The sequence below is a fragment of the Natator depressus genome, chromosome 2, assembly GCF_965152275.1.
Source record: "Natator depressus isolate rNatDep1 chromosome 2, rNatDep2.hap1, whole genome shotgun sequence".
NCBI classification, from domain to species: Eukaryota; Metazoa; Chordata; order Testudines; family Cheloniidae; genus Natator; species Natator depressus.
This window is the reverse complement of record NC_134235.1, coordinates 183,967,361-183,988,751: the sequence shown is the minus strand read 5'-3', so window position 1 is coordinate 183,988,751 and position 21,391 is coordinate 183,967,361. Positions and strand designations below refer to the sequence as shown.

General features: G+C 42.6%; 1 long non-coding RNA gene across 1 annotated transcript in view; it reads left to right on the top strand.

Moving 5' to 3' along the window:
* The window catches only part of LOC141982931 (uncharacterized), a 256,946-nt gene that overhangs the window by 13,928 nt on the left and 221,627 nt on the right, over positions 1-21,391 (top strand). The gene's annotated exons all lie outside the window — the stretch shown is intronic.

Here is a 21,391-nt window from a genome sequence, read left to right as displayed (position 1 = left end):
AGCACCACAGCATTTATGGTAACAGACTTGGGAGGGGGGTTGGGCTTGGGACTGGTTGTCCACCAGTCAGGAGGAGCATGGTATCACACACAGCATTTGGGCTGCCATTGCTGGGCAGAGGGAATGGAGGGTTTCAGAGGTGGGTGGAGTAGGGAGGGGGCTCCAAGTCTGTGAGGTCTGTGTCATCTGCCCTCATTGTTCCTATCTATACCAGGTTACAATGGAAACTATGGTCATGACCCCAGGGGCTAGACCACGAGTCTAGAGAGGACAATGTGATGAAGCAGCTCTTAAAGGTTTGGCTATCTGGGGAGTCTGTTGCTCCCTTTCTGTGCAGACACGAGTGAAAGTAGACCAAGGGTTCTCAACCTTTTTCCTTCTGAGCCCCCGCCATGCTTTAAAAACTCCATGGCCCACCTGTGCCACAACAACTGTTTTCTGCATCTAAAAGCCAATGTTAGGGGGTAGCAAGCAGGGCAATTGTCTGGGGCCCAATGCCACTGGGGCCCCTGTGAAGCTAAGCTGCTCAGGCTTCTGCTTCAGCCCTGTGTGGTGGGGCTCAGGGCCCCAGCCTTCAGCCCTGCACAACAGGGCTTAGGCTTTCTGCCCTGGGCCCCAGTGAGTCTAGCGCTGGTCCTACTTGATGGGCCCCCTGAAACCTGCTCACGTCCACCCTGGGGATGCCGGACTCCTGGTTGAGAACCCACTGGAGTAGAGCATGTGGCTCTTGAGTTGTCTGCCAGATCCAAATGTACAACTTGTCTGTGCTAGCCTTGTCACTTCTGAATCTAACCATCACTAACGCTAGACTGCACTTTTAAGCACAGCCATGAACAAAGGGTGAGGCAGAAGCAGCACCACCCCCAAAAGGCATTGTTCTTCAGACAACCCTCAAAGCCACAACTCCCTCCTGCTGCCCCCTTGCTATGATGTGTGGGACATGGTGATTTGCTGCTGCTTTGTACTAGCAGAAGCTATGATGCCCCCATCTGTGCACACACAGACACCACCCTCTGGGCTGGCTCCAGGACAAAGTCAAGGCTGCACTCAAATTCTTTCTCCCCTAGGGAGGCATGTAATCCAAGTCACAGTCTCTCCTCAAGAATGCAGTGCCTTGTACAGCTGTGTCCAGATACCCTTGCCACCATATTTACGATACTGATAAACTGTCTTTAAAAAATAATCTGAAAACCATAGACAAACAGAACAACAGCAGCACATGGTAACCGGGCCTAGTGTGAAATGGAATGCATGAGGTAATGCTTTAGATTTGACACACATTGTTTCAATATCAGAGCAACAGTGGGCAAAAATATGGAAATAATAATAAAGTTATCACAACTCCTCTTCAAAGCACTTTTCATTCACTAACTAATGGATGTAATATTAGTTTTTTGACTTGGCCATATGCTGGGAATACATTTGGTAGCAAAGACAAAGGTTCAAGTTTTCAGCTACTGTAATGATTTTGAAATGTCAGTTCCAATTTCATGGGTTTAAAATTGGTAGCAAAAGCCTAGATACATACTAAGAACCAAACTCTGCTCTTGGTTAAATGGATACAGTACTCTTTAAAGTCCATAGGAATTGTGCCATGTAAAAGTGTCAAATTCTGCTCTCAAACTTGTTTAATCTCAGACATGCAACGTGCATCATCCCTTTTTTCACAAGATTAACATCTGTCCCCACATGCAAAGGCTGTCAGAGTTTACTAGACCCATAGCATCTGCCATCAGATTCTGGTCCTAAATGTCAGGCTTAAATACCGATGGTATGTTTATGTATTCCTAGGATCTATTTCTGTTGGAACGTTTACTTTAGGAAAACAATTTCTATTGTGAGTATTGCAAAGGTCAAGAGTTCTCATTTGAAAATGTCAAGACTTTATTACAATATACTTTTTTCTGATTTTAAATATTTTCTTACTTTTTTTAAAAGGAGATTGTAGAGCTGTGTATGCGTGTGTGTATACACACACCCCTGTGCACACATGGGCTCAGTTGTGCTTTTCTGCAAGCCATGAGGAAGGAGCAGAACAGGGATGAGACTGTGATTCAGTCACAACCTGGCTCCTGGTTTTCCCCCTTGCTGTGGAAGGTGTGGGGAAAGCAGTCTTCCCCAGCCCCATATGTCATGCATGTTAATTTCCCTGGCAGGAATGCCAGCAAAGCCCAGGCTCTGCCCATTCCCCACGCACGCACGTGTGGGAGGAAGTGTTCCAGCCTCATGATGAGGGGCTTAGCCAATGCAGAGATGTAAGGGAGCTTTCTACACCTCTCCACAAAAGTGAAGCCGGAGAGACAATCTGGTCCTATGTAAACTTATAAAGGCAACATATTGTTCATTCAGGGGCCAATTATGCAAGACACTGAGCTCCCTCGATGCCCACTGAATTCAGTGGAAGTTCAAGCCACTCGTACAGGATTAGGCCTCAGTCCTGTCATAATTATGAAAATTACTCCCATTTCAGTTTGGCCTACAGCAGTGGTTCTCAACCAGGGGTACACAAAGGTCTTCCAGGGGTACATCAACTCATCTAGAAATTTGCCTAGTTTTACAACAGGCTACATAAAAAGCACTAGCGAAATCAGTACAAATTGAAATTTCATACAGACAACAACTTGTTTATACTGCTCTATATACTATACGCTGAAATGTAAGCACTATATTTCTATTCCAATTGATTTATTTTTATAATTACATGGTAAACATGAAAAAATAAGCAATTTTTCGGTAATAGCGTGCTGTGACACTTTTTTGTATTTTTGTGTCTGATTTTGTAAGTAGTTTTTAAGTGAGGTGAAACTTGGGGGTATGCAAGACAAATCAGACTTGTAAAAGGGGTACAGTAGTCTGGAAAGGTTGAGAGCCACTGGCCTACAGGACTGGGTACTAGTTGTATTTGCTGCATTAAGGAAACATGGGCCTTGATCCATTCTCTCCAACAAGAGTTGGAGCAGGTCCATTAAGCTGTATTTCTATTATGAGGCGACGATGTAACTCACTGTAAATACCAATACAATCATACAGTAATTCATTGCTTCCAAGTTATCATTTAATTTTAAATGACAATATGTGTAATACAGCCAAGCTACATATTGCTCAGATCCAATCAACCATTGTGGGAAGTGAAGGAGACTCCAGGCTTTGTTCAATTGTTTCATTAAATTCAGATTTCTTTTAAGAGTGTGGCTTCGCTGTCTTGATGCCTATAACCCCTGTCTGCCCCCAAACCTCCTTCCTTTTTACTCTCAGGCACCGTTATTTACTCCAGGGCCCCCTGCAACCTCAAGCTAATGCTGCTCCTTCTCTGCTATAAACTTGTTATTCTCCATACACAGTAACTCAAAAATGGCTAGGAAAAAGTGCATGTATAATATATATAAAATATACAAGACTATATAGTTTGTCTCTTGATGGACCTCACAACAAAGCCCCCTGGAAACTGATAGGAACAGATGCTTTTGAGGAGACCATAAGTCTCCTGTCCAGTAAACTCTACTGACTTCTGCTAAGTATCTATCCTATAAACAGCTGTCCCTGAAGTGGGGCTTGGAGCAGTCCTGTCAGAGGAGGTAAGTGGTATGGAAGCTCTGTTCTCAGGGGAACTCCATACTAGAAAGAGCGTCTAGCCATGAAATGGGTGATAGTCCCAGCACTACCACCTTCTAATAATTCCTCTGACTAGGTTGACCAGATGTCCTGGTTTTATAGGGACAGTCCTGATATTTGGGGCTTTTTCTTATATAGGTGCCTATTACCACCCCACTTCCTGTTCCAATTTTTCACACTTTCTGTCTGGTCACGCTACCTCTGACCCTGGTCTTGCACATCTTCCGTGACTGCAGGCCATCAAAGATACTAGAACTAGGATCACTGGGCTCTACAGCCATATTCCTTCATGATGTACCTATAGGACAGCACATCTGAATACTGCAAGAGGTAGGAGAGGGGGAGAAAGGGCGTGACTCCCACCACCGTGTGCTATGTGCTATGCTTTATGTGGGGGAGATGTTTGACAGCATGCAGCAGAACTACATACTGCCATATACACAAAGGGTTAACTAGCTTTGCTTTACCTCTCCTTGCACAAGTGTTTGGGAAAAGGATATGGCAGGCTGCTGGAGAGAGAGAGAGAGAAGGAACAGAGGCCACTGTGTACTACCCCTTTAAGGGGCAGGCTGGAGGCTGCAGCTGGGATATCCTGGTGTGCCATCAAGAGGCCCTGCCTCACCCTAGGGCTGGGCTATATAGACGGGAAGATGAAGTTGAACAAGTTAGTGATGACTTGGGAGTAGAATCATGCAGGATGTAGCAGGTGGTGGTTTTCCTTGCAGGGTCTAGGAGACTGGCCTAACTAGAGACTTTGTTTGTGAACTTTAAGTTTGGGAGCTGAATGAGGGCACTGAGGTGAGGACCTTATAAATGTTGTACTGTAATTACTCCTCTCCTGAAACCGTACACGCGATTTGTAGAAGTGTATGTTGACTTCTCCTTGCCCCGGGCTGTTAAAGTGAACCAAAAGCTGCCTCAGTCAGGGAAATTAAGACAGAGCACCACCATGGGCTATGCAGGGACTGCCCACACTCTTACAGGCCCACACAATGGTATTAGGCTCTCTATTTCTGGCGATTTCAGTGGAAGTTAGGAACCTAAATACCTTCATGGATCTGGGCCCAGATGCTTGGAGGGGGATGCAAGACCTTCTGCCCTGGTTGGGAGGGCTGGGATTTTTCTCCTCCTGCTGGGGAACATATAAAGATTAGTGGCACTGAAGAGAGAGTGCCCACGTTTCCTGGAGGGACTATTATTTACTGATCACCCATGGAACAAGGATGTGGGGAGATAGGCTAGAAGCAGCTCAGCCACGTGCACAGGGTTTAATAAAATTCCACTTGTTCAGCTTAACCTGCATTTAGCTTCTCTCATTGCTAATTGGTCTTGGCTGATGTTCCCTTGTTTTATGACTCGGTGTTAGAGGTGTCCATAAATTACATAACACTTTTTGATGAGACAAGGTGGGTGAGGGAACATCTTCTATTGGACCAGTCTCTGTTGGTGAGAGACAAGCTTTTGAGCTTACACAGAGCTCTTCTTACATGCTTTAGAGGCATCATGCAACATAAAAAGACCCTGTGCTTTAGTATGCTGGGAAAACAAAATTAGAAAGACGATGTTCTTATTTCTGCCCACTAAAATCTTGTTACTACAGTACATTTGTTGTTGTCCTCTGCCTATATGAACGGATTCCTCTGCAAGTCAGCATTGATTATGTAAATTAAAACTAGATGCTGCCACATATCACACTTATTTCAGCACATCTCTTAAAAAAATTGATTTGGAAAGCAAAAGAGATATTACTGTAATAAAACTGGTGAAGTGTTTCATAGAGAAGAATATGTTGGCAACACCACGATCTCAAGGACGTCTCTCTCCTTGCTGAGAGAAACAAAGAGAAAGCAGACTAATAATCTATTTATCTACCTCTTACAATGATCATCACTTTCACTCATGGTGATCCAGGTTTGCTTATCTGCTTAAATATCTTCGTAGGAGACACTACCTGAATATAGAATGGGTGCATCTGGGGATGAAAGCATTCAGGGTAAGGAACTGTAATTCTAACACCTCCCACCCCCTTTACACAGAATAGGTCACAGAACCATATGAATAAATTGACTCCTTACCAGACTTTTCAGTCTAAAACTGACTCAGAACATTTCCTTAACTTGCAATGAAGCTACTTTATTGTTTTCATTTGGATGACTCTTCTCCCCTTTCAAATCTTCCCCCTTCGCTACTATACTTCCAGCCAGTGGGCTCCTTTACCTTCTACTGCTTTGGCACACGTGCCCAGAGAAGCCAGGCTTCAGTTCTTCAGCCGCAACAGAACTTTCCTACTTCCTGCGCTCTGGGCAGCTTTGGCCTTTCCAAATGGGAACACGGGAGAAGTAAGGAAGGTCAGCTGCATGTTCTTTACTTTTAAAAAGACCCTGTGGAACATTGCAATACTACCGATTGCCTGTGTGTGTGACATGGAGAATACAGAACACCTGTGGCCCTTGTGTTAACTAATAGTATTAAGGCAGAGAAGGTGCCAGTGTGACTCAACAGTAACTACTCTAAATCTTAGGGTTTCATAGCCCCTAAGCCTAGGAGAGCCAGGCATTCTGATACAGGGAATCCGTCTGTCACCATGTTACAGTAACAATATTAGCAAATGGATGCAGTTAACATAAGAACGGCCATACTGGTCAGACCAATGGTCCATCTAGCCCAGTATGCTGTCTTCCAACAGTTGACAGTGCCAGATGCTTCACTCAGAGAATGAACAGAACAAAGCAATTTTTGAGTGATCCATCCCTTGTCATCCAGTCCCAGCTCCTGTTAGCAGAGGTTTAGGGACACCCAGAGCATTTGGTTGCATCCCTGACTATCTTAGCTAATAGCCATTGATGTACCTATCCTCCATGAATTTATCTAATTCTTTCTTTTTTGAACCCAGTGATAGTTTTGGCCTTCTCAACATTCCCTGGCAATGAGTTCCACAGGTTGACTGTGTGTTGTGTTAAGTTTCATAGAATCATAGAAGATTAGGGTTGGAAGAGAGTTCAGGAGGTCATCTACTCCAGCTCCCTGCTCAAAGCAGGCCCAACCCCAACTACATCATCCCAGCCAGGGCTTTGTCAAGCCAGGCCTTAAAAACTTCTAAGGATGGAGATTCCATCACCTCCATAGATAACCCATTCCAGTGCTTCCCCCCCTCCTAGTAAAATAGTGTTTCCTAATATCCAACCTAGACCTCCCCCACTGCAACTTGAGACCATTGCTCCTTGTTCTGTCATCTGCCACCACTAAGAACAGCCTAGCTCCATCCTCTTTGAAACTTCCCTTCAGGTGGTTGAAGGTTGCTATCGAATCCCCCCTCACTCTTCTCTTCTGCAGATTAAGTAAGCCCAGTTCCCTCAGCCTCTCCTCATAAGTCATGTGCCCCAGCCCCCTAATCATTTTCGTTGCCCTCCGCTGGGCAAAAAGTTTATTTTAAACCTGCTGCCTATTAACAGTTCAAAAAAAATCAATAGATTAAAATATGTTTGACAAAAAAGTTTGCACAAATAGCTATGAATAAAGAACAGGTTTGTTTTGTTTTGTTTTTTGTTTGTTTAAAAAATGCGAACAGCGAAGGTAAAAATCTCTAAAATTATTTGCACCAAATAGTTCAACCAGCTCTGTGTGGCTGTATCTTATTCATGCACTGATGGAGATTATTCAATTCTGCAACAAATAGAACTGTGCAATGTGTACTTTAGGGTTGTTGGTGGTGCATTCGGTTACTAGAGAACTGGGTGAACATAATCTCTTCTGTAGTTGCTAAAATGAACTTGCTTCACCTGTGGATTCACTGGCTATGAACATTCAAGCAGTCGAGATTTATTCACATAATGCTTACAGAAAGCAAATTTTAATCTCACTCCATTATTTGCAATAGAAATGGTATATTTTATAAGGGATGGGACAATATATTAATACAACAGGAAGACGCTATTTTAAAACTTTGCCAGAGCCCTGGAACAGAGGCTATTAAGCAAGCCAATCAGGGGTGTGACTTCCCCCTCCATGAGGAAGACCATGCATGCACGCAACTACTTCTAATGAATGGGATCAGAGGAAATTAACAATAAGATTCATATCTAGCCAGCAAATCTTACAGTAGCCTAACTTAAAAAGGAGTATGCTGCAGGCAAGGCCTGGGTGACCTGGACGGGAAAGTCTTAAAATGGTCTGTCTAAAATCCCAGAATCCTGTTTTATCTGCTGCTTCTCCCTAGGCAATCCAAAGCTTCCGGGATCTCTCTAAAATTTCCTCCTGTTTATAAGATTTATGCTTCTCCAAACAGGAAAATAAATGCTAATGTATGATTTGTGTGACCAACCATAACCTGAGTGTTGGCATATAGAATAGTCATAGCAAACTGTTCACAATTCATCTATAGAGAGAGGAAAAGGTAGTGTAAAAACCTGTAATTTCAAATAAAATTGAGGAAATTGCCACCTGTGGGAACATTCTAGGAGCAGAACAAAAGGCAAACTCGTCATGTAAAATGTTCACTAGTACCGTATCTCCTGGAGCTCTGCAGAATATGGGGGAAGCTTGGCTCCGGCATCTCCACCAGAGAGTTTGCATAGGCCAAGTTAACGAAACAATGCATTCTATCAGAGATGTTTGCAAAGAATATTTGGTGTCTGCTGGTGGGATAAAGTAAACAATGCTGATGAGATACAAAGGACTGGCAAGCAGACTGCAGAGACAGTGATTCGAGAAAGAAGGCTCAAGTGGTTTGGATGTGTTGTGTGGATGTCAAAAAATAGGGCTGTCGAGCGATTTAAAATTTTTTTTATTGAATGGCACGATTAAACAATAATAGAATACCATTTATTTAAATATTTTGGATGTTATCATTATATTTGAAAATGTAGAATTCAATTACAATACAGAATACAAAGTATACAGTGCTCACTTTATATTTTTTATTACAAATATTTGTGCTGAAAAAACAAAATAAATAGTATTTTTCAATTCACCTCACAAAGTACTGCAGTGCAATCTCTTTATCATGTTTCAGATTAGCAGCCATGTTAGTCTGTTTTCGCAAAAAGAAAAGGAGTACTTGTGGCACCTCAGAGACTAACCAATTTATTTTGAGCTGTAGCTCACGAAAGCTTATGCTCAAATAAATTGGTTAGTCTCTAAGGTGCCACAAGTACTCCTTTTCTCTTTATCATGAAAGTTGAACTTACAAATGTAGAATTATGTACAATTTTATGTACATATGTAGAATTTTAGAGCCTACAAGTCCACTCAGTCCTACGTTCTGTTCAATCAGTCACTCAGACAAACAAGTTTGTTTACATTTGCAGGAGATAATGCTGCCCGCTTCTTGTTTACAATGTCACCTGAGAGTGAGAACAGGAGTTCGCATGGCACTGTTGTAGCCGGCCTTACAAATTATTTACGTGCCAGATGCACTAACGATTGATATGTCCCTTCATGCATCAACCACCATTCCAAAGGACATGCGTCTATGATGATGACGGGTTTTGCTCAATAACGATCCAAAGCAGTGCAGACCGATGCATGTTCATTTTCATCATCTGAGTCAGATGTCACCAGCAGAAGGCTGATTTTCTTTTTTGATGGTTTGGGTTCTGTAGTTTCCACATCGGAGTGTTGCTCTTTTAAGACTTACGAAAGCATGCTCCACGCCTCGTCCCTCTCAGATTTTGGAAGGAACTTCAGATTCTTAAACCTTGGGTTGAGTGCTGTAGCTATCTTTAGAAATCTTACATTGGTACCTTCTTTACATTTTGTGAAATCTGCAGTGAAACTGTTCTTAAAACAAACAACATGTGCTGGGTCATCATCTGAGATTGCTATAATATGAAATACATGGCAGAATGCAGGTAAAACAGAGCAGGAGACATACTATTATTCCTCAAGGAGTTCAGTCAAAATGTAATTAACGCATTATTTTTTTAACGTGCATCATCAGCATGGACACATGTCCTCTGGAATGGCAGCTGAAGCATGGAAGGGGCATACGAATGTTTAGCATATCTGGCACGTAAATACCTTGCAATGCCAGCTACAAAAGTGCCATGAGAATGCCTGTTCTCACTTTCTGGTGACATTGTAAATAAGAAGCCAGCAGCATTATCTCCTGTAAATGTAAACAAACTTGTTTGTCTGAGCAATTGGCTGAACAAAAAATGGGACTGAGTGGACTTGTAGGCTCTAAAGTTGTACATTGTTTTGTTTTTGAGAGCAGTTATGTAACAAAAAAAATCTACATTTGTAAGTTGCACTTTCATGATAGAGATTGCACCACACTATCAGAGGCTCGTTCACCTGCGCATCTACCAATGTGATATGTGCCAGCAATGCCCCTCTGCCATGTACATTGGCCAAACTGGACAGTCTCTACGTACAAGAATAAATGGACACAAATCAGACATCAAGAATTATAACATTCAAAAACCAGTCGGAGAACACTTTAATCTCCCTGGTCACTTGATTACAGACCTAAAAGTGACAATTCTTCAACAAAAAAACTTCAGAAACAGACTCCAGTGAGAGACTGCTGAATTAGAATTAATTTGCAAACTGGATACAATTAACTTAGCCTTGAATAAAGACTGGGAGTGGATGTGTCATTAGACAAAGTAAAACTTTCCCCTTGTTTATTTTCCCTCCTACTGTTCTTGTAAAGTGCTGGAAATGGCCCACCTTGATTATCACTACAAAAGGTTCACACCCCCCCCCCCCCGCTCTCCTGCTGGTAGTAGCTCACTTTTCCTGATCACTCTTGTTACAGTGTGTATGGTAACACCTATTGTTTCATGTTCTCTGTGTATATAAAATCTCCCCACTATATTTTCCACTGTATGCATCCGATGAAGTGAGCTGTAGCTCACAAAAGCTTATGCTCTAATAAATTTGTTAGTCTCTAAGGTACCACAAGTACTCCTTTTCTTTTTACGGATACAGCCTAACACGGCTGCTCCTCTGAAACTACAGCACTTGTTTGTGGTGAAATGAAAAATACTATTTCTTTTGTTTATCATTTTTACAGTGCAGATATTTGTAATAAAATAATAAAGTGAGCACTGTACACTTTGTATTCTATGTTGTAATTGAAATCAATATATTTGAAAATGTAGAAAACCTTCCAAAAATAGTTGTTAAATTTCAATTTCTTGGTTTTCTGTTTAACAATGCGATTAATTTTTTTAACCACAGTTAATTTTTTGAGTTGAGTTAACTGCGATTAAACGACAGCCCTACAAAAAACTGTATTCCTAGACAAGCCCTTTACTGGATGCCACCTGTGGGAAGAAGGAAAAGAGGAGGACAACAGAAGAGGTATTAAAAAACCCACTGAGAAAGATAACCCTGTCATGGAAACAGACTATAACAGAACAAGAAACATGGCATTAGATGGATGGAGGTGGAAAGTCTGGGTTGCCTCATGTCACAAGGCATGAGAGCATCTATCAATAAATACTCTTATTGGAGAAAGAACATATCTGCTGTCTGGTTGTGGGAGGAGGTCAGGCCATGCGGGAGGAGGTCAGGCCAGGTTAGTCTCTCTGCTTCTCCAGCCTTTGGAAAGCCTAATGGTGGTAGTGGCAGTAGCTCTGTGGAGTCCTTGTACTGCACCCAACCTCTGTGTGAGGGAGGTGACGTGGATGGTGTGTATAGGCTTCTTGTGTAGTACCTACTCCCAGCCTGTGTAACTGCCAAGGGGCAGGGCACAATCTCTCTACAGCTTCAGCTTCATGAAACTTCACCAGAAACAGCTTTGACTGAAATAAATGCCTCAGTGCCTAAAACCATTGATTTAACAGGTTGATCTTATTGATACTGTACATACAATAGGAGTTCTCTCCCTCCCATGCAGTCTGTGGGCCGAATTCTCCACTGGTGGAAACCAGCAAGTCTTCATTGACTTTTGTAAATCTGCATAGCTCCACTATAGCTGAAAATCTAGCTCTGGTATGGGTGTCAGCATACATATCTATCATAGCATACAAGCACCCATTCAAAGAACATGATTTAGGTTGCAAAGTGATGCACGCCAAAGTTAGGAAATGCGAGCTTTACAGTTGCCCGTGCAGTCTTGATTCTGCCTTCTGTACATCCAATCCTGTGTACGCAATGCAGCAGGGATCCTGTGGCAAAATAATATGTGAGCATGTAAGTAAACACTGTACCAAAGTGAATATGCATAAGGACCAGAATTAAGGCTGCAGAGTCAATTGTCAGTCTGGCACTTCCTAACTCTTGATGTTTGACTTTGCTATCTTAATGGCATTCTTACAGTGCAGGGTTTTGTATGTAACATCCTAGAATCAGAAATGGACTATGTGCTGAGTTGGAGGGTGGTTGCGGGGAAACCTGGACTGGCTCTCTTCCCCCTCCCAGGCATTCCCACTGTGTCCATTCCTCCCATAAGTCCAGCACTTTTTGATAGTTTGCATTTTCAGGTGTTTTGACCTGCTGCTAAAATGTTCCTGAGGACTATAAGGGAGAGAGGAGGGTGTTTGCTTGTTTTTAACACTTTGTCTTATCAAAACCTGAAAGGAACTTAGTGGGACCAAGAAAAGGGACTTCTCTAGCTCAGGGGCTTTCCCCTGCTGTATTTCAAAGGCCTTCTGGAGGCAAAGGCAGCGTTAAAGCATCTCAGAGTTGCAGGAATCTTTTATTATGGGAAATTAGGTAACCTAAATATAGGGGTTGTTTCCAGCTCACCCTGTAATCATTGGCTGTCTTCTATGCATGTCTATTTCTTAACTACTTAATATTAAATTAATCCTTCAATTTAGAGCAGTGTTTTCATGTGCTACAGGCAGAGGCTTTGCCCCATCTTGATGGCTTATCAGATCTTGAAATCATATTTGCCATTTACTGTACCATAAAAATATCTAATTCGAAGGGTCCTTATTTGTGCAATGTATTTTCTGGTGCGATAAAGAGGCTCAGGGCATGGAAGTATCCTTGAGACTCATAAAATTTACTTGGCACCATTGAGCATAAGGGTAGTCATGGAAACCTGCTCCTGAAAGCTCTCACACAGCTGGATAAGAGTCTCAAGTGCTACTGTTTGTGTCCAGCAGGGAAAAGGTGAGTGGAAAAGGTCAGTGCTGATGACAATATGTGAAATGCCTTGAGGTGATGGAAGGAGGCATAAAGCAGGTTGGTTGGCTGAGGGATAAGTCGCTCTGTAGGAGTTGGGGAAACAGACAAACCTGGCTATGTGAAAAGCAAGCGTGCTCACAGCTGAGTCACTGTGAGCTTAAAATGGAAGGTGGCTAGTGCATGAGGCAGATGATATAGTGAGCACATGGCTAGCCCAAAGTGCATTTGTGCAATAGTCAAACCCAGGATTTGGCTCCTATCCTTCCAACACTTCCTGCTTTCTTCCACCTATCGCCCCACACTGCTCTTTCCTAACCCTTGTCTGTGTCCTTTTCTCTTTGGTATTCTATAGTGCTTTCCATTATATTCCAAACATAATTATCTTTCCATTATCTTCCTAGGGTGACCAGATGTCCCAATTTTATAGGGACAGTCCCTATTTTCGGGGTTTTGTCTTATATAGGCACCTATTACCTACCGACCCCTTGTCCCAGTTTTTCACATTTGCTATCTGGTCACCCTACGTACCCCACTGATGGCAGCTGTGCTTCAAGGACATATTGAGGCAGCCATTCAAAAGATTCTGGGGGGTAGCTTAGCCCAAAGATGCAAGCTGCATGTGACTGTGCAGACAGAGTCCTGGTGAGCAGAAATTCCATACCTAGACAGCAACAGGTCAGGAACATCTGAATGAAAATAGTGACACAGAAATTTCCAGAATGCCTCAGTCCTATGGTCCACCTAGTCCAGTATCACATCTCTGACACCAGGTGGTAGATACACTGGAGGGTAGGGATAGGATACAGAGGGACCTAGATAAATTAGAGGATTGAGCCAAAAGAAATTTGATGAGGTTCAACAAGGACAAGTGCAGAGTCCTGCACTTAGGACGGAAGAATCCCACGCACTGCTACAGACTAGGGACTGAATGGTTCGGCAGCAGTTCTGCAGAAAAGGACCTAGGGGTTACAGTGGACGAGAAGCTGGATATGAGTCAACAGTGTGCCCTTGTTGCCAAGAAGGTTAACGGCATTTTGGGCTGTATAAGTAGGCGCACTGCCAGCAGATCGAGGGACGTGATCATTTCTCTCTATTCGACATTGGTGAGGCCTCATTTAGAGTACAGTGTCCAGTTTTGGGCCCCACACTACAAGAAGGATGTGGAAAAATTGGAAAGAGTCCAGCGGAGGGCAGCAAAAATGATTAGGGGGCTGGAGCACATGACTTATGAGGAGAGGTTGAGGGAACTGGGTTTGTTTAGTCTGCAGAAGAGAAGAATGAGGGGAGATTTGATAGCTGCTTTCAACTACCTGAGAGGGGGTTCCAAAGAGGATGGATCTACACTGTTCTCAGTGGTACCAGATGACAGAACAAGGAGTAATGGTCTCAAGTTGCAGTGGGGGAGGTTTAGGTTGGATATTAGGAAAAACGTTTTCACTAGGAGGGTGGTGAAACACTGGAATGCGTTACCTAGGGAGGTGGTGGAATCTCCTTCCTTAGAAGTTTTTACAGTCAGGCTCGACAAAGCCCTGGCTGGGATGATTTAATTGGGGATCGGTCCTGCTTTGAGCAGGGGGTTGGACTAGATGACCTCCTGAGGTCCCTTCCAACCCTGATATTCTATGAGGTGCTTCAGAGGAAGGTGCAAGAAATTCTGCCTAGATGTAGGATAACCTATGGCTGGGGGAATTTCCTCCTAATTGTTAGAGATTGGCTTAAGCCATGATGCATCAGATTTCATGTCCTTCTGAAACCTCCTGTATTTGCTAACATAACTCTGGCTAGTCTCATTATCCATATAAATGTTAAATCTGCTGACTCTTGCTAAGTTCTTGGCTTCAGTGACATCCTGTGGCAATGAGTTCCATAGCTGGTGTGTGAAATATTCCTTTTTTTGGTTTTGAATTTGCTGCCTTTCAATTTCTTTGACTGTCTCCTGGTTCTAGTGAGACAAGGTGGGTGAGGCAATTTCTTTTATTGAACCAACTTCTCTTCTTTCATTGGGTCGAATTCCCTGGTGCTAGTGTGAGACAAGAAATTCCTGGTCAGTCTTATTGATGCTATCCATTATTTTCAATACTCGTTATCTCTCTAAAGACTAAGTAATTAAGACCAATTAATTCCAATCTCTGATTTTATGAGAGCTTTTCCATGTGTTTACTTGTTCTGGTCACTTGTTTAAACCTAAAATATCCTTTTTAAAATGGGTGGTTAGTACTGTGCACAATTTCCCAGATGAGCCTGTATGACATTTTCCGTCACATTCCTTATGCATCTTAGCTCTTTTTATTGCTGCAGCTGTTTTACTGAGCAATCTACTATGATATCCTGATCCCTTTCCTATGCTGGTGCACTTTACTGGGTTCTACACTGACTGTGTGACTAATTCAAAATTTTCCCTCCAATGTACGTTACTGTGCATTTATCAACAATGAAAGTAATCTGCCGTCATGTTGCCAATTCACCTAAGTTAGGTCCTTCTGAAGTTCCTCACAGTCCTCTCTGGACTCACATACATTTTGTATCATCTGCAAAATTTGGCACCTCAATGCTCACCCCCTTATCCAGATTAATAAATATATTAAACAACATTTATTTGAATAATCCCAGCAATACCCTTCCAACATCCCTAAGTGGTGCCTTTGTGTGCTACTGTACTTAAACTATGCCCAACCCCACCCTTGCTTTCCTCCTGGAAAACTGTTTTCATGGTTGGTGACGTGTGATTTCTCTATCAATGACGACATGTATTTCTAGATCCATGGTATAATCCTATTGTCTCTGGTCTTTCCCGCTCCGTTCCTCAACAACCAACTCCCACTTCATTTTTTGTTCATTTTCCAGACAGAGGGTATGAACATTGGAATGGGTGCTGGAAACATGTCTGGAGGCTGCTGGACTTGCCTTCTTCAAGCAGATGCCATTGGGTGTGAGCAGCAGCACTTCACACAGCATTGGTTTTGATATCAAGGCGCGGATGGCAATGGGGAAGTTTATTGAGCGATGTGATGAGACTGGGGCCAGTGAAACACCGTGTACTGATGCCAGATAGAATGCTGAATTCCGTACAACTCACTTTAATTGGGCTTGATTTGCTGTACTAAGCTCTTGGGGAGCTCCAAACACTGTCACTCAGGTTGATCGTTATTCACCACATGGCTTAAATCTACTTTATACGCAAGCATCTGTTGATTTGAGCTTTTTTCTTCTTAAGATGAATTGCTAGCCTGCCTTTCTTCCCCTTGGCAGCATGTGTCAGGCATTCTGAAATAACTCACCTGGCCCTCCGTGCAGACTAGACTGATATTTATAATCATGAGTCTGCCACTCCAGATTCTCTCCCCCTCTCATTATGTGCTACATCTACCACAGGTTGTAATACTAGCTGTTTAAGCTTTCATTTTTCCTTATACATTTTGCCTCTTGTGGTTGGGTTCCAGAACCTTGGCTTGAAGCCGGCAGAGAGAACAAGAGCAACTGGAATTTTGTTTCTGCAAGAACAATTCCTTTCAAGTTCTTTATCCAAGGTGACTGACTGGTGGGCACTGTGTTGTATTTGTGAAATGAAGACAGCCGAAGCAGCCTGTTGAATGGAATGTAAGCATGCACATGCACACACACAAACACACATTGAGGTTAGGCAGGCATTGTAATACATCCATTCAATCACCTTGCCTGGAATAAACAAACTAAACCACACTCTTTTTCCTATTCCGATTATTCCCAAGGAAGGCCTCACTATCCCTTCCTAATGTCTGTTCTAGTGAAAATCCTCGTGTTTTTCTAAAACATCTAATCTCTCTATAGTAGTTTTTCAAGTATGATTTCCTGTGTGCTTTTAGACTATGGGGTTTGTATGAAAACTGTATCTTTAATATAGATATAAATATACATACTAGATAAGTTTTATGCATCGGGGTACAGTAACAAAGGGAAAAAAAACAAAATCATGTCCAAAAATTAATCAAGGGCCAATTCGTCTCTAGGTTGCCATTTTAAATCCAGCTCAGGTGAGTTGTGAACAAATGTTACCTCCCATCTGATGGCTATTCAGTGGCTGATGTAACAAGAGTTGGTGCTCTCTGTTTATTTCTAAACAAACGCAGCTGCAGCAACTGGGGGAAGGGATGTGTGTCCCCCCGCAACATTGTTATTATCCTAGTGATGTTGTTTCCCCTGCACCCCATACAGCCTCAATGCTCGTACAAAGAGTTGGGGGAGTCCAGGAGTGAGAATGTGTGGTTTGAATTGGTGCCCATACAGAGGTGGTATTGTTGTCGTCATCACTAGGTAGTAAGTACATTCTTAGCAGTCCCTGAAGAGTGATCAAAAACTGAATGGACACCGAGAAGACTAAACTTCTCTTTCATTCCAGAGGTGATCTGTTTAGGTCAGGGTTGAAGTACATTAACAGGGAGCCCAGGGAAGCTTTCACCATGGCTGCTGTTTCTCTATTTGTTCTGCATCAGATCTAAATAGAGGACTTTGCTTTCCAGTTCTGAAGTGTGCTAAATCTTAGCATGCTTCACAACCACTATATTCACATAATAAAAGCAGTGTGTGCAGATGGTGATTAGTTTTTGTCATTATGCACAGGACATGATGTAGCAGGAGGGCAGTGCAAGACCTTATTCAACAAAAGAGAGAAATGGAGGGCTTGTCTACACAGGGAAATTGACCAGAAAGAGCTATTCTGCAATAGCTCCCCGTGTGGATACTCTTATTTCACAATATGAATGTTGCACAGGGAGTGATTTCAGAGTAGCTATAGCGTTTTAAATTCACACCCTTCCTTATTCCAAAATAGCTTCCCTGTGTAGACAAGCCCTAACATTTCTGCACAGAAACCTCTTGGCCTGGAGCCTTGATGTGCAGTATATTTTATTTATTTATTATATTTGTATTACTGTGGGGCCTACCATAGACCAGGACCCTGTTATACTAATGTATTCCAATGCTTGCTTATGTCCTCAGTACATTCTCCTAATCAAGAGTATGTTGGTATTTCTTTCCTGCTGAGGCAGGTATAAGGAGATTAACTTAGGGCCTGCCTCTTCACCTGCCTGTCAGCATCCTCAGGATGGGGTCACTAAGGGTATGTCTACATAGCAACTAGTTACCCTCAGCTGGCCCATGCCAGCTGGCTCAGGCTAGGCTGTGGGGTTGTTTCTTTGCTGTTTAGACTTCTGGGCTCGAGCTTTACCCCAGGCTTTGGGACCTTCCCACCTTGCAGGGTCCTTCAGCCTGGGCTCCAGCCCGAGCCTGGAAGGCTACACAGCAATGAAACAGCCCCATGGCCCAAGCCCTGTGTGCCCGAGTTGGCTGGCACAGTCCAGCCAGGGGTGTCTAGTTGCTGTGCAGCCATACCCTAACACAGCTTACTTCCTCACCACCAGACTGTTCCTGTGCTCTTTTCCCCTCAGTATGGTCACAGCTCAATGAGTGGATTCCAGTGATGTCACAGATTTATGGTGTTTTGCTGCTGCCTCTATAGCTGTTGGCCAAATCCCGGACTCCCCTCCCAGGAACCTATCAAGTGATAGGTAGCTGGTGCCCTACATGGCACTAAGGAAGCCCTCTGGAGACATAGTGTGTAGGAGCAGTGTCTGGGTTCTGGGGCGCCGGTCGGACCTCTCAGGATGGATCCTTAGGATTTAACTGTGTGTCAAAGTTTTGGGAAGGTGATAGTGTTGCTTATTAATTTAAGTTATAATTTGCCTTTGTCATGTATCTGCAATATCTTTTCTGTACTATTTGTTCCATCCCTAAATACAGAGTGAACAAGTAGGAGACCGATCTATCTTGGAGTTACCTCCACAACTCACACTGATGATGGAGTTGCCCCCCAAAATGCTTGTTTGTAGCTGTTCACCAAAAAAGTTGTATGTATTTACACAGTAATCATAGTTAGGTAAATACATGTGCATAACCATGGAATGTAACTATATCATTTTAGCCACAGATTGGGAACTACTCTTTACCCATCCTCCCTTTCCCTTGCCCCCCTCAAAAACTCCAAGGGCAAAATTCTCCTTTCAGATACAAATGACTCTCCACTTGATCCAGAATGAATCTTAATTCTGATATTCTGCTCCACTTACATGTGCAGAATTATCACTAGTGTCATTGGGAGCTCTGCCCAGGTACGGAGAGCTGAATAGCAAAATCAAGAGCCACCATGTGGATCTGTGAGAAGAAATTTGCCTTCATATCTTTGTTAATGGTGTATTTCTGGGAGCTAGTCCAGGGTAATTAAGAGTGTAAATATAATTTAACAGTTATTTCTTGAGTTCAGTTCTGATCGTAGGAATAGTCACTGCCTCTAGCAATGATTCAGTCTGAAACAATCCTCTCAGCCCCAATGACTACCTAATGAGAGGTTCTGCAGTGCAGTTTTGGGCACCTTCAAATAAGGCAAGGCTTCAAATTCCTTCAAAGTGAGCATTTCTTCTTCAGTTAATGGTGACTCATTTAATGGAATCTATGGGTCTGATGTTATTAATGTACCAAGCTATGGTGTGAATTTGTTTCTCTTGGCCTAACGGGGCCTCCTGTGGCAATCTGACTTAAAATACAGTGAACAATGGAATTCTAGAAACTGTTTGGAAAAAAAAAAAAAGTCACTTTCACAGACCAAAGAACTTACCAGCAAGACCTCTGAAATCAGATGTCCTAGCACATAGAATCATAGAATACCAGGGTTGGAAGGGACCTCAGGAGGTCATCTAGTCCAACCCCCTGCTCAAAGCAGGACCAATCCCCAATCAAATCATCCCAGCCAGGGATGATCATCAGGTGGTTAGTTTGACAGCCACGACTAAAACACACGACTAAGCACAAAGATGGACAGATTCCTCTCCGGCAGCACAGGGATTGTAATAGCGGAGAATAACTGAGGCAGTTCATCAGGGTGAAGCTGCATATTCTAGAAGGGTTATGGCAACCAGACACATTTCCAATGAAAAAAGTTGAGGGGGAGGGGAAAAAAGTCTTTTAATGTTAATCTACTGTTTCTGCCCAAGTTTTGTATTCACAATCTTATTCCATGACAGAATCCATTATTGCAGCTTATTGATCAAAGTGCATATTTCTTGAAAGCAAAGGAAAAGAAACTGAGTATCTCCTTTTCAGCACTTTATCTTCACAAAAGATAATGGGCTAAATTCATCCCTGGTGTATCTCCTTTGACTTCAATGGGCTTATATTTGAAATGAGTTTCACCCAGTAGGTTCTGTCCATTTGCAGTATATCGTATGTAATGGTAAGTACACTAAATTAGGGCCATTAAAGTCCTTGCTTCCAAATGAATCAAGTTAGTATTGTCTGGCTTTACTATCCAACATTCTAATATTGGGCTCAATTCTAATACCAGTGGAGTCAGTGGCAAAACTCCCATTGACTTCAGTGGGATTTTGGTTGGAGCCCAATTTCTCCACCACATGGCTTTTATTGGAAGGTCATTGACTGGTTGAGGTGTATTTTCCCATTTTTCAGTATTTCTCATCAAGATTCCAGTAGTGTGCCACATTACCTTCGCTACCAATGAGAGGAAAGAAATCCTTTAAATTGCCATCCGCATGCATAGTGTCTCAATTTATAATACATATACTGTGTTTATTTTTAAAAAAATCTTTGGCTACATGGTAACTATAAAGGGTTTTATTCAATTATTGATTAAGTACTCTTGGTTCAGAAGTACTTTTCATGCACTATGGTTTCATGCAATAATCATGTAATACACAGAGTAATTCTGTTACTGACAGAACTATGTCAACTCTTCTCCAGCACAGGTTACTTAGGTAACAAATCACCAGAAATGCTTCTCCTAGCAATGTAAACTTAGATGCTTTGCATGTTGTTTCTTAATATATTGCTGCAAATGTTAAATACACACCCTGGAACACATGGGCTGTGCAAAGTGGCCATCTTCCAACTCCTGGACAGTATGAATTTTTGTGTTTCCTCCACTTTTTGTGACTGTAATCACAGAGCCTTCCCCACTTCATGAATATAATCTTTGGTATTTAATATCTCTCATATACACACACATGCTTTGATGAAAGACCCTGAAAATCCACATAGTGTTTGGATTTTTTGTTTGGGGTTTTTTTGCACCAGGAAAAAACCATGATAGAAGAGCATAGGGGAAAAAACGTTTACTGGGGAAGTTACAGATATATGTCTGGGAAGCAGTTCTCCATTCTATGAAGCCTCCTTGTGCCACTCTGGGGCAGAAATAGGCCATTGGGAATATCCCCTTGTAATGAGGCTCTAAACAGGACCTGAGCAGGACATAAGTGGTGTGTAAGCCTTGTGTTGGCCCTGGAGCGAATTTCACCTACAGTGAATACAAATACCTACTGTGAGCCCATAGGCGACATGGCTCACCAGACTATCTTGGTAAATACTTGTGAATAACTGATATATTCACAAGTCAGGATTGACTCAGTACCCATGTGCAAACAGAAAGGGGCTAAATTAACGACGACTATTTCACTGAATGATTCAACCAGCTCTACTACTAGTAAAGGCAGACTTGGGAATAGCTGTACAGGTAGAAGAAATGAAGAGAACTGGAGGGCTCCTAAGGCCTCAGAGGGCACCCACCCCAGGCAGAAAGGAAACAGTGTGAACTCTATGAATATGTTTCAGAGTGGTAGCTGCGTTAGTCTGTATCAGCAAAAATAACGAGGAA